The sequence below is a fragment of the Chelonoidis abingdonii genome, chromosome 13 (assembly GCF_003597395.2).
Source record: "Chelonoidis abingdonii isolate Lonesome George chromosome 13, CheloAbing_2.0, whole genome shotgun sequence".
NCBI classification, from domain to species: Eukaryota; Metazoa; Chordata; order Testudines; family Testudinidae; genus Chelonoidis; species Chelonoidis abingdonii.
The window spans coordinates 15,592,547-15,604,677 of record NC_133781.1 but is presented as its reverse complement, the minus strand read 5'-3'; the positions used below and the strand labels follow the sequence as shown (position 1 = coordinate 15,604,677).

Genomic DNA, 12,131 nt, shown 5'->3' with positions numbered 1-12,131 from the left:
GGAGGGTGAATAGTGGGGGCTAGCAAGGAAGGTTGAGGGGTGTGGGCAGAGATGGGGATGGGGTGTTTGCGGGGAGGGTGAATAGTGGGGGCTAGCAAGGGAGGTTGGAGGGGTGGTGTGGGAGAGATGAGGTTGGGGTGTATGCAAGGAGCATGAATAGTGGAGGCTAGCAAGGGAGGTGGGAGGGATTTGGGGTGTTTGCAGAGAGGGTGAATAGTGGGGGCTAGCAAGGGAGGTTGAGGGGTCTGGTGTGGGCAGGGATGGGGTGTATGTGGGGAGGGTGAATAGTGGGGGCTAGTGAAGGTGTTTTGGGGTGTAGTGTGGGCCAGCAAGGGGCATGGGGTGTATGTGGGGAAGGTAAATAATGGGGGCCAGAAAGGGAGGTTGGGGGGTGTAGTGTGGGCAGAAGGGATTGGAGTGTAATGTAGGGAGGGTGAATAGTAGGACTAGTGAGGGGGTTTGGGTGTAGTGGGGGAAGCAAGGGGGATGGGGTGAATGTATGTGGGGAGGGTTAACAATGGAGGCCAGCCAGGGGGGTGGGGTGTATGTGGGGAGTGTGAATTGTGGAGAAGGGGGTTGGGGGGTGTAGTGGAGGCAGAGAGGGGGAATTGGAGGAAATACACGTGGGGAGGGATAGCTCAGTGGTTTGAGCATTGGCCTGCTAATCCCAGGGTTGTGAGCTCAGTCCTTGAGGGGCCATTTAGGGTTCTGGGGCAAAAATCAGTACTTGGTCCTGCTAGTGAAGGCAGGGGGCTGGACTTGATGACCTTTTGGGGTTCTTTCCAGTTCTATGAGATAGGTATATTTCCATATATTTATGTGCTATGAGGGTCACCAAGAGGAATGGGAATAGGAAGCAGGGACACTTTATTCTAAGTCTAGGCTCCAGATCTCACTGAGCCACCGGCCCCCTGTATAACACAGTTCCTGTTGATAGTGTATGTTGGCCCTTAGCTCTCTTTCAGGGGTTTAGGTGGTTTATAGCATCAGTGGATGCCCTAGTGCCCGCAGCATGGTGGTTTTTGCATCACAGGTGGAATGAGGCATTTTGGTAAGTGGAGTGGAGACAAAGGCTGACTTGCTCTCACAGGCAATGGGAGAGGTTTATTGTCTACTACTGTGACTGACTGTGTGTCTCTACTATTCTGGCTTTGCTGTCTGATCATGTGTCTACAAACTTCTTGCCAGGGTTTACCTCTCCATTGCCTAAATGAACAATTTCCACCTCCGTCTTGAATTGTACTGGGGCTAAGGTGCATCAAATCCGTTTCTGGCAGCACAACTTATATGAGGTAACTTTTTAACCATTTAATTAAAGTTTGACTTAGGACTGGCTGTTCCTTCCTTGGCGAGAGGCAGTTGTACAGAAGCACAGGAGCATGGCAGGCTTTGTAGAAAGCACAGGGTCTGGGAAAAGGCTGCTGTGTGGCTGGGCCCTTGGTGACGCAGTCTTGTACCAGCCAGCCTGATCTCTTGCCCTAGAATAATCCTACACAGACTCCTTTCTGGAGTTTGCTCTGTGCAGTAGCAGGTGTGAGCATTCTTGCAGCATTTTGATGGTCATGTATGATACTGCATACAAAATCTTTCCCGTTTAAATCAAGGAAAAACATATGGTTTACATCAGGGGTGGGCAAACTACGGCCAGGGGGCCAAATCCGGCCCTTCAGATGTTTTAATCGGGCCCTGAAGCTCCAGTCGGGGAGCAGGGTCAGGGACTTGCCCCACTCCATGTGTGCCGTGGCTCTGCATGGCTCCCAGAAGCAGCGGCATGTCCACCCTCTGCCTCCTACACATAGGGACAGCCGGGGGGTTCTGTATGCTGCCCTTGCCCCAAGTGCCGCCCTCACAGCTCCCATTGGCTAGGAACTGCAGCCAGTGGGAGCTGCAGGGGTGACGCCTGTGGACCAGGCAGCATGCAGAGGCACCTGGCCGCGCTTCCACATAGGAGCTGGAGCGGGGACATGCCGCTGCTTCTGGGAGCTGTTTGAGGTAAGCGCCACCTGGAGCCTGCACCCCTGATCCCCCTCCTGCCCTCCGAACCCCTTGGTCCCAGCCTGGAGCCCCCTCCCACACCCTGAACTCCCCATTTCTGGCTCCACCCCAAAGCCCGTACCCCCCACACCCCAACCCCCAATTTCATGAACGTTTATGCTCTGCTGTACAGTTTCCATACCCAGATGTGGTCCTTGGGCCAAAAAGTTTGCCCATCTCTGGTTTACATAGTTACAGTTCTTTATTCAGTATTAATCTCTGTTCTGAATTTTAAAACTCTCAGAGCTGAAAGAGCCATTGCCTGACAAACAAGCTCTGTAGGTTTAATAATCAAACTTAATTTTTATAGATCACATTTTTCATTTTCTTTAACACTGCTGATTTCCAGTACCAATAGAAATCTGTGGATTTAGATCTCCCACATAGAATTCCATCCCTGGCTATTTATCTTAAATTTAAGATTTAATTTAAAAATATAAGTGTTTTGCCTTCTGATTATATCCCTGTGTGGTGCCATCTTAATTGGATCTGCAGACAATAGACACAGGTGCTGTGAACTGGCCCCATATGTCTCAGTAATAATGCTGGAACCTGATGATTTACCACGGTTTGTGTGGAAGTTCATACTTTCCCCTGTTAGTCATTCAGTTAGTGCAGTGTTTCCAGCATACTTCTAGCCTGACCTATGCTGACTCTGTAACAGTGTTAATGTGAACCATATTTTAAAAGTGCAGCTTGCATTGTTCCTTTGCCAGTATAAATAGAACCTAACTCCCTTTTTTTCTACTCCATTGTAGCCAGCATAATAAGCAGAACAGTGGCTTTTTGAAAGTCAATAATATGTTTAACGCTGTACAGTACTTAGACAAAAACATGGTCCCTGCTTCAACAGGTTGGGGGGGGTGCTTATAAGCAGACAGACAACATCCCAGTTTACTGAATGAGGCCTGAATTCAAATATTTTTTTAAAAAACTCAATTAGTAGCTCTGTTGGGTCATCACTGAAGATTTCATGAAGGAAGTGTGCTTTAAAGAGGGATTTGAGTAGTCAGAGTAGCTGTTGAGGGCCCAAGTGTGGAGGATTGGCTTTGGCATGAGAACTACACACTTTGGAAGAGAGAGCCAGGAAACAAGGCTAATGAGACACTGCTTCTCAGATGCTGTTAGAGGACATGACCCTAGACAGTGAATGTGCCTCCTTGATACCAGAAGGCCAATTGGGAGGTCTTTGTTCTCCTGGTTTAACATCTCAAAGTCCTCCCTGAATCCTGGGTAAGGTTAATGTAAAACATCCACTATTGCAACTGGCTAGCAGAAGGAAAACCCAGTAGAATGCTTCCTGCTTTTCTAGACCAGTTGAACTCTTGTTCATGAGAGTTAAAGTTCCAGCTAACCTCCTACCCTCTCGTTAACTGATCTGCACTTGAGACTGCTCTTTAGCCACATAGTGGCACAACCAAGAAGATGGAAGGCTTGTCCATACTTGAAAGTTAATGCAGATGAAGATAGAATGTGAACCTAAAGTGCAGTCGTCATTCCTCACCAACTGCATGTGTGAACATTCTTATTCCAGAACAAGAGTCCCTTGCTTCTCTTTAGCTTAACCACTGTGAATTAAACTAAACGGGAACAAGGCATTCCTGTTCCAGAATGAGTGTCCACACATGGAGTTGACCAGGAATAACTCTGTAGATACATCTTATAGTAAACAACACAGGTGCAGAAAACATGTAACAAATTAACAGGTGTCTGTGGATTTGGTGAACTGGGTATTAAAATCCTCTCAGAGAGGCAGAGCCCACATAGGTGCCTATAGTTAGGCTTGTCAGTACTCCCCTAAAGGAAACTCCTGCTGCTTTCTCAAGGCTTAATTGCCACTAGACACTTAGTTTCCCTTGAGAGTGGTGATAAAAACCCAGCAGAGTCTTGATTGGGAAGCAAGATTGAGTGTTCCTTAATCATTCTAGGGTATCAGTTTGACCTGGCTGACACAATCTTTGTGTTTGTTGGAGCTTTGGTGGCTGAGAGGTGTCTCATTACATTGACTAAAACAGGCCTTCGGGCCCTTTTGAACAGTCAGTTGCTGCAACAACTGGCCCGTCACATGTTAATAAAATAGTAGATCTCCCCCAATAGAAGGTGGCATTAATTAGAGGCAATCATTTTGTTGAAGTAGGAGGAGAATTGGGGACCACTAGTTTCTCCAGATGAAGAAGCGGCAGGTGGCCTCTTGGCAGTGCTGTAGCAAGGAGAATTCCTTCCCTTTCCAGGCAAAGCATTAAATTATGACTCTTTAGGAACTGGGACACCTCAAAACCAGTGTTAAGACTGAATTATTAGTGGTCTTTTTTCATCATAATGTAATATTGATAATCATAATGTAACTTATCTGGCACTTGGCACAAACCAAGTAATGTATACAGAGTACATCCAAAAAATCAAGTAAATGGGGACTCTTCCAGATTGCAATAAAATAAAATTGATATACTGCAAAGTAACTGCTATCTTAAATAATGAGCACTTGTCATATTTTCCCAAAATAAATCAAGAAAAAAGCTGGCTTAATCTATCCACTTTTTCACTGAGATTCACAGCAAAGTTTCAGCAAATACTACAGAATCTCTTCGGCTATCTGTCCCTCTCTTCTTTTTCTTTTAAATAACCTGGAGGTTTGGGGAGTCTGGTATTAATCAGACAACGTACAACCAGGTATAACTTTAATGTTCTAAAGAAATACTATATCTCCTGTTGTGACTATAATAGTGATGAGACCTGACACAACAGTCCAGAAGAGACCGGGAGAAATGTGTTATCACCAGGGCCAGCGCTTCCATTAGGCGACCCTAGGCGGTCACCTAGGGTGCCAGGATTCAGGGGGCAGCATTTTGTGCACTTCCCATGGGGCGCACAGGAGCTTCCAGTTCCGCTCCCGTTGCACCACCGAAGAAGGACCTTCTGCCGACGTGCTGCAGAAAACAGCGGCAGGCAATTGAGCAGCTCAATGACTGCTGCTGTCGCCTGCGGCATTTCGGCAGAGGGTCCTTCTTCCCCGGCATGATGGGAGTGGAACCGGAAACTCCAGGGCGCCCCATAGGGAGCGCACAAAATGCCGCCCCCTGATTTCTGTCTAGGGCGCCAGAAACCCTGGCGCTGCTTCTGGTTATCACTCAAATAACTTCTTAATCCAGTGTGTCACCAGGTATGTGTATTGCAGTTCTGAATAGCTGAAGCACAGTAGGATCTTCAAAAGTGCCTAAATTATCTGGGAGCACAAATCCCACCCTAATCTGCATGTGAGGCTCTAGTGCCCTCAGCTTCATCTCTAGTAAGTGTGCAACTACGTTCTAGTTAAAACTTAAATGATACTCCTAAAATATAGAAACTTCTAACTGCAAAATGTCTTGACTCTCTTAAATGTGCTGTGATTAATTTATGACACTGTCCCTGACTAACAGCTAAACTCTCTCTTGTCTAGGTGCTCCATGGTATAAAGATAAAACTCTGCTGATTAGAAACCGGGTGATCATTCTACACTGCTTCCTGGGTAACTATTTATTCAGATTTAACTAAAAATGTCTATCCAGAACTTTAGTTGCAAGCACTGGAATTAAACATATACATTAGGGCTAATAAAGTGCAAGATCATAGGCTTCCAGTTGACCAGGAGAGGGCAGTGTAATGGAATCTCAGCGGTTAGTAAACTCTTCGCTTGCCTGCTGTTATATGGATTAACATGCTCTGTTCAGTTTTCTTGCTCTAAAAGGCTCTTTCCTTTGATCTGGCAAATGCTGCTCTTCCCTGGTGTACAAACCAACATGCTTCTGTTCTGTTTACTTGTACAGAAAAGCATATATCCAGCAACCTGAGTCCTGAATAAAGCAGATCTGTTTATCACTAGCGCAATATCAAAATGCATTTATAATCAAAGACACACTTCCAACATTTGATAAGGGTATATTCAGTGCATTGCACTGTGGGAAGGTTTGGATTCTCAATTCGCAGAATACCTCGTAAGTTTTGGGCATACTCTTCGTTTCCAAAGTGAAGTTACAACTGGTTAAATATTTAAAGGGTACTAGGCAAGATAAAGTACTACATAAGAAACAAGTGTTAAGACAGTGCAGTACAACTACTTATAAAAGTTGTTGTTTAGTGGCTGCTGTTGAGAGGTTTGTTTTTGTTGTAGCTTTTTCTTCCTTGCAAGCCAAAGTAAATAGTTAACTTGGAGACCACCTTGTATAAAAATATTTAAGTCAGAAACTTTAAAATAACAAGCCTGTGAGCATACACAGCAGCAGGGTAGAGGAAGGCATTTTAAGGAGAGTGCTGTCACTTTTAGATCGTCTTAGTGTAACTTGATATAAAATTTCTCCATCTGTTAATGTAAAATCTCACTTGCCAGTTACTAGCATAAGAGCTTTTAACATGAATAAAATATTTGCAGGTCCTTATGTTAGGCAGTTCAGTATACACAAGGTTAGTATTGTGTATTGTGCCTGAATAGCTCACCTGGTCAACATCCAGAAATTCTCTTCAACCAAAGTAGTGGAGGGGTGCATTTGTACCTTTGCCTTGAAATTGCCTGTGTTCAGCCATACTTTGGCACTCATCTAGGCTAGCGTCATCTTGAGCCAGGCATTCTGTATTTGTGGCAGGTAGGCTGAGAGTTACTAGGCCTCCTTTGTTTACGGAGTGGTAAACTAATGGGCCGTTTTGGTGCGGGAAGTACTTGCTTACAGTCTTGGAGCTCTTTTGTAAATGTGGTCAATCGCTCATCAGACCTTTATCTCCTGTGAAACGTGCTCCATTTGCACTTGTCCAAAGAGCAGGCCCCCCTCTCTTTTAAATCCTGCATCAATATCTTTCACAATGGAACTCCAGAGCATCTGCACATAAGACCTTCAGTGCATTTTGCATCCGCTTCATTAAGCAATCACAATGACTTGCAAATGTCACCCTAAGCTGAATGTACTTTCTAAGTTTGCTTAGCTGCTCATATTGCACTCTGCACAGCTCTGACCTGTCTGTATGTGAAGCCTTTTGAACTGTGTTCTTGTGCTCATCTGTGTGTCCTGATTATTTCTTTCCAGAGGATTTGACTGGAAGATTTCACCATAATAAAGGAGCAGGATGCCATCACTTCAGCATGACTATTCCTGTATGTAGCTTCTAACTTGTAGAATGTGGCTTTGCCTAAACACATGAATAAAATCTAACTTTCAAAAAAGATTACTGTAACTCTTGTTAAATTCCTGCCATACAACATGCACAAGCCAAAAGAGGTCCTCAGCTCTGCAAGTTTCTTCTGCGCTTCTGGCAATGCTAATTTTGGGGAAGTGGGGTACTCGTGGCAAATGGGACACTTCCTAGCTCTGATGTGATGCTTTGAGGATTTGTAGAAGTAATTCAAACCTTGCTGTCCTTGAAGAATACTTCAAGAATTTGAGAATATATTATTGATGTGGCACTTCTCATTTTCTCCACTAGAGGGTGCGAAGCTATGTTAAATGGCTGAATTACAATTGAACAGAGCAGATCCAGAGACTTTTAATGAGAAAAGCATGCAGTGGGGCGAGAGCTGGGTTGGGAGTACTTTCCAGTTTAGGAATTCTCTATTATCTCAATTGGCTGTTGTCCAGGATGGATGTAGATTATGTAAGGGGCCAGCTGTACTGAAAATGAAATCCACATGACAATACAGTGCTACATGTTGTGCATTTACGAGTTAGTATTAAGCAAACTGTGTAGGAAGAAGGTCTGTTGTACACATTTATTGAGAGAGAAACACCCAGTAGTGCCTGCGGAATGTACTAATTTTAATTTACACTTCTGTGTAAAATGTGTGGCAACAAGGAGACTTACCTTATAGTGAGGGAAAAGTACTAGCTACATGCTGCAGATTTAGTAGGGTATCACATTTGGTCTGGAGCGAGAGCCCATCCTTCACCCTTGGCATGGTAACTCGGTCTAAGGCCTTGTCTATGCTAGAGAACTGCTGTGATGCAAGTCTCAACAATGCAGTGACTCCACGCTGGCCAGTCTGTTCTGGGTATATTCAGTGCATTGCATTGCTACATAGCCCTCCCTGCAGGTGCTGTTAATTGTTGTTCTTGGGATGGGTATCATTGGCTATCTCCTTGGAGCGATTTCAGTGTGGTATACTGTATATTTGCATCTGTTCTGTGCTTCCATCTCCAACTTCAAATGGCTCTGTCCTGCTCAAGGATCTATGCATCATTCGTGAGGGGAAGGGGCTACGCCATAACACTTGCAGATGCTATAATGGAGGATCACTGAATGGACTACCCAGAGGATTGGATGGTATTACGATGAGCAACTTTGGTGTTGCAACTTGAGGGAACAAGGAGGCTGATTATTTTGAATTGATTTCTTCTCTTTGGATCATACCCTGTTGTGTGTGGTTTGTTGCTGAACTAACTGTTCTCTTGATCTACAGATGGGAGTGGTATGGGTTGGAATGAGGATGTGCTTCCAGGCCTATTGATAGAGCTCAGTCAGTTCCCTCATGTAATGCAGTGGGCCCTAGGCATTATTTGGTCCTGGGTTGGGGACAGCACAAATTAGTGCTGGACACTGTAGCAAGGGACACTGGGATTGCACTTGGAGAGCCAATTGTACTTGTTCAGCTGTCACGCTAGCATATCCTGTCTATAGTGGCATTGTATTGGAAGTCACTGTGTCTCTGCACCACCTATTTAGCTTTGCCCATAGCAAGGGTCATGACAGTGAAGGTGTGAATGTCTGCAACAATGCATACGTAGGGCCATGCCAAATAAACAGCCATGGAAAATGCATCACGGACCGTGAAATCTGGTCTTTTGTGTGCTTTTACCCTATACTATACAGACTTCATGGGGGAGACTAGCATTTCTCAAATTGGGGGTCCTGACCGGAGTTGCAGGGGAATTGCAAGATTATTTTAGAGGGGTCACAGTATTGCCACCCTTACTTTTGCACTGCCTTCAGAGCTGGGCAGCTGGCCAACAGCCGCTGCTCTCCGGCCACGCAGCTCTGAAGGCAACGCCTTGCCAGCAGCAGCAGCACAGAAGTAAGAATGGCAATACCATACCATGCCACCCTTACTTCTGCATTGCTGTCTTCAGAGCTGGGCAGTAGGAGAATGGGGGCTGTTGTCTGAGGGCCCAGCTCTGCAGGCAGCAGCGCAAAAGTAAGGCTGGTAGTGCCATCCTTGCTCCTGTGCTGCTGCTAGTGGCGGCTCTGCCTTCAAAGCTGGACTCCTGGCCAGCAGCCGCCGCTCTCCAGCTGCCTAGCTCTAAAGGCAGAGCCGCCACCAGCAACAGCGCAGAAGTAAAGGTAGTAGTACTGCAAACCCCCCCGCCCCCCCCCACAAAAACCTTAAGACCAGCCCACAACTCCTTTCTGGGTCAGGATCCCTGCAATCACAATACTGTGAAATTTCAGATTTAAATAGCTGAAATCATTAAATCTATGATTTTTTTTTAAGTTCCTAGGACCATGAAATTGACCAAAATGGACCTTGAATTTGTTGGGGCCCTGTGCAGAAGTATTTGCGTAAAACAAGCATTCTGGAGGGGATCACAGTGCCAAAATTCTCTACCTTAAATAACACTTAAGGGACTATTTTTTGCCTCACTGTGCCAGTACATGCTGGCCAGTCTTGTAACTGGAATAAACCTTGGGGGGGCAGGAGTGATGCTACTGTGCTTCAGGCCATACTAACTCAAATGTGTTGCCACTCTGTTATGACATAGATGGCTAATTCACTGAGTTATTTTTAACATTGTACCACTTGGTGAACTTGAAGATTAACGTGTTTGTTCCATTGTTCAGTTATACTGTAACTTCTCATTGCTCCCTACCTGCAGCAGGGGCAGGTTAATGCTTGTACTAAGTGTGTGGCTGCTTAGTGGCCCTTGCTTCAGTCTCATTCTGTCAGCATTTTCCTTTCCCCAGCAACAGTCTCTTGTCAGCACCCAGTTACTTCAAGAGATCAGCTGGAGCCCATAATGAAAAGTGCCCTGAACCCCAATCTTGTGCTGCTATAGAAACCCACTATCTCCACACTAATCTCAACCCACCTTGTAGTACTGGCTAGGGACCCACACTTGGTTTTGCATAGTCTGCAAAATCTAGAGCTGACTCTGGTTTTGAGCTTGTATTCAGTGGCTCTGAGTTGACCCTTACTTAAGTCATTTTCCATTGGCAGTGGTGTATTTACTCCTCAGTTAGATCATGCAAGTTCTTGCTTGGGACAGGTGGGCCATGCAGAGCCTCACTGAAATCAGTGGGACGTTACATGGCAGCAGGATCTGCCCATATGGATCAAGTTGCAGGTTCAGGGCCTTAGGCCTGCTCAGTTTGTCTGTAAGGAATCAAGAATGGGTTCTTGTGGATTTTATTCAAAGGAAAAAAATTACTTCCTTCTGAATGATACTTGGCTTCTAGGCAAGGAATATTAACATCTTACAAGATCAAAATTCAAATTTTCCTACCAGGCCTTTGCATAAACCATTGGTAGCTGTTGTTGTGTGCACTTAACAGATCATGCTCTTTTGCACAAGTATCTTACGAGGGATACTCGCTATCTTGTAATGGTCATACTGGTGTACTTGTCAAGAGTGGACATGACTTGCCCAGGCTGATCTCTCAACAATTCTGCTGTCAATACAATGCAGTGTCTGAATTACTGTACTTAATTATACTAGATGTGTTGCTGTAGTAACAGCCCATTTTGCCTATAATGTAGGGGTTCTCAAACTGGGGGTCGGGACCCCTCAGGGGACCGTGAGGTTATTACATGGGGGATCGTGAGCCGTCAACCTCCGCCTCAAACCCTGCTTTGCCTCCAGCATTTATAATAGTGTTAAATATATAAAAAGTGTGTTTAATTTATGGTGGGGCGGGTCACACTCAGAGGCTTGCTATGTGAAAGGAGTCACCAGTACAAAAGTTTGAGAGCCACTGCTATAATGGATATCTTCAGGAGACTGCACTTCCATGCAATCAATGTGCAGAGGCCTGTTTTTATGTACTGATATAAAATTGCAGGAACTGGATTAGTGATTGTAAACATCCTTAATTCTAAGGATGAAAGCAGAACTAACATGTGAAAAATGGTTCAATTTTTTATTCAGGGCTGTGTAATTTGCAGAACATATTTAAGTATCTAACTTGTTTACTAGCAGAAGTGATCCTTGCATGTCATGGAACTGACTTGTGTCTGTTTGAAGTAGAGAATGGTGCTAACTCTAAATTTTCTCCTCTCTACCTGCTTCAGCCATATAATAATCTTCACTTTTTCATGGTCTGCTATGTGGAGGGGTATACCCAGATTTGCTGATCAATTACCCACTTTATTTTCATCTAACTGGTAGCTGCTGAGGGCCTTATAAATCACAGATTACATTTTATTACCAAGACTAAGAGGGTATCCAAACACGCAAGCCACTCAGTGTTTGGTATTAGAGATGTGTATTTTATTCTTACACTGTTCTGCTGGGCAATCTCATACAACTAACACAAACTAAATGCATTAATCCATCACATAATTCTCTTCCCGGACTAGCTCTAAGCACTTCAGCTGTAAGCACTCTCTTTGGCTGTGGTTCTCCTTACAGACTTTTTAACTGAAGGGAAGCCTGTTGGCAAATGTCACTTGGAATAAAAGCCTGTGGTAAATCGAATGACTATATCTACTTCTCTCCCCTTCATTTCCCCCAGCTATGCAGTTCAAAGAAATTTGGCATCAGACTGGCACTTGAGAGACCAGGGTTCTGTTTCCAGCCCTACAGTTGACTTGCTGTGTGATTTTTATGAGGGTCACAGCGGGTATGTCTTCATGGCTCAGTAGTTTCTCTAGGTCTTGCAATGCCATGTCCAATGGTTCTTGTGCAGTAAACTGAGCAACAGTGTGAATGGTGGGAGAATGTGTGTGTCCTTCTGAGCACATATGGGGAATAGTGAGAAAACATTAGAGGACTGTCTGCAGTCAAATGATTTAGGCCACGTCTACACTACCTGATTAATTCGAATTTGTTTAAACCAATTTTATAAAACCGATTTTATAAAATCAATTTAGTGCGTCCACACTAAGATCCTTAAATCGAGTGTGTGCGTCCATGGTCCAAGGCTAG

At 44.8% G+C, this 12,131-nt stretch overlaps 1 long non-coding RNA gene and 1 other non-coding gene across 3 annotated transcripts; both read left to right on the top strand.

Annotated features, from left to right (window-relative positions):
• Positions 1-303: 303 nt before the first annotated feature.
• Positions 304-11,947, top strand: LOC142047665 (uncharacterized). 2 transcript variants are annotated; one of them, XR_012656927.1, is made up of 5 exons: positions 304-1,051; positions 1,189-1,292; positions 5,471-5,539; positions 7,086-7,153; positions 11,719-11,947. It is a non-coding gene; the product is annotated as an uncharacterized LOC142047665 (long non-coding RNA). The 2 variants fall into 2 exon arrangements; XR_012656926.1 differs by lacking the exon at positions 11,719-11,947 and having other exon boundaries at positions 310-1,051; positions 7,086-7,224.
• LOC116832298 (small Cajal body-specific RNA 16) lies at positions 1,403-1,584 on the top strand. Its single transcript, XR_004375429.1, has one exon.
• Positions 11,948-12,131: the final 184 nt, after the last annotated feature.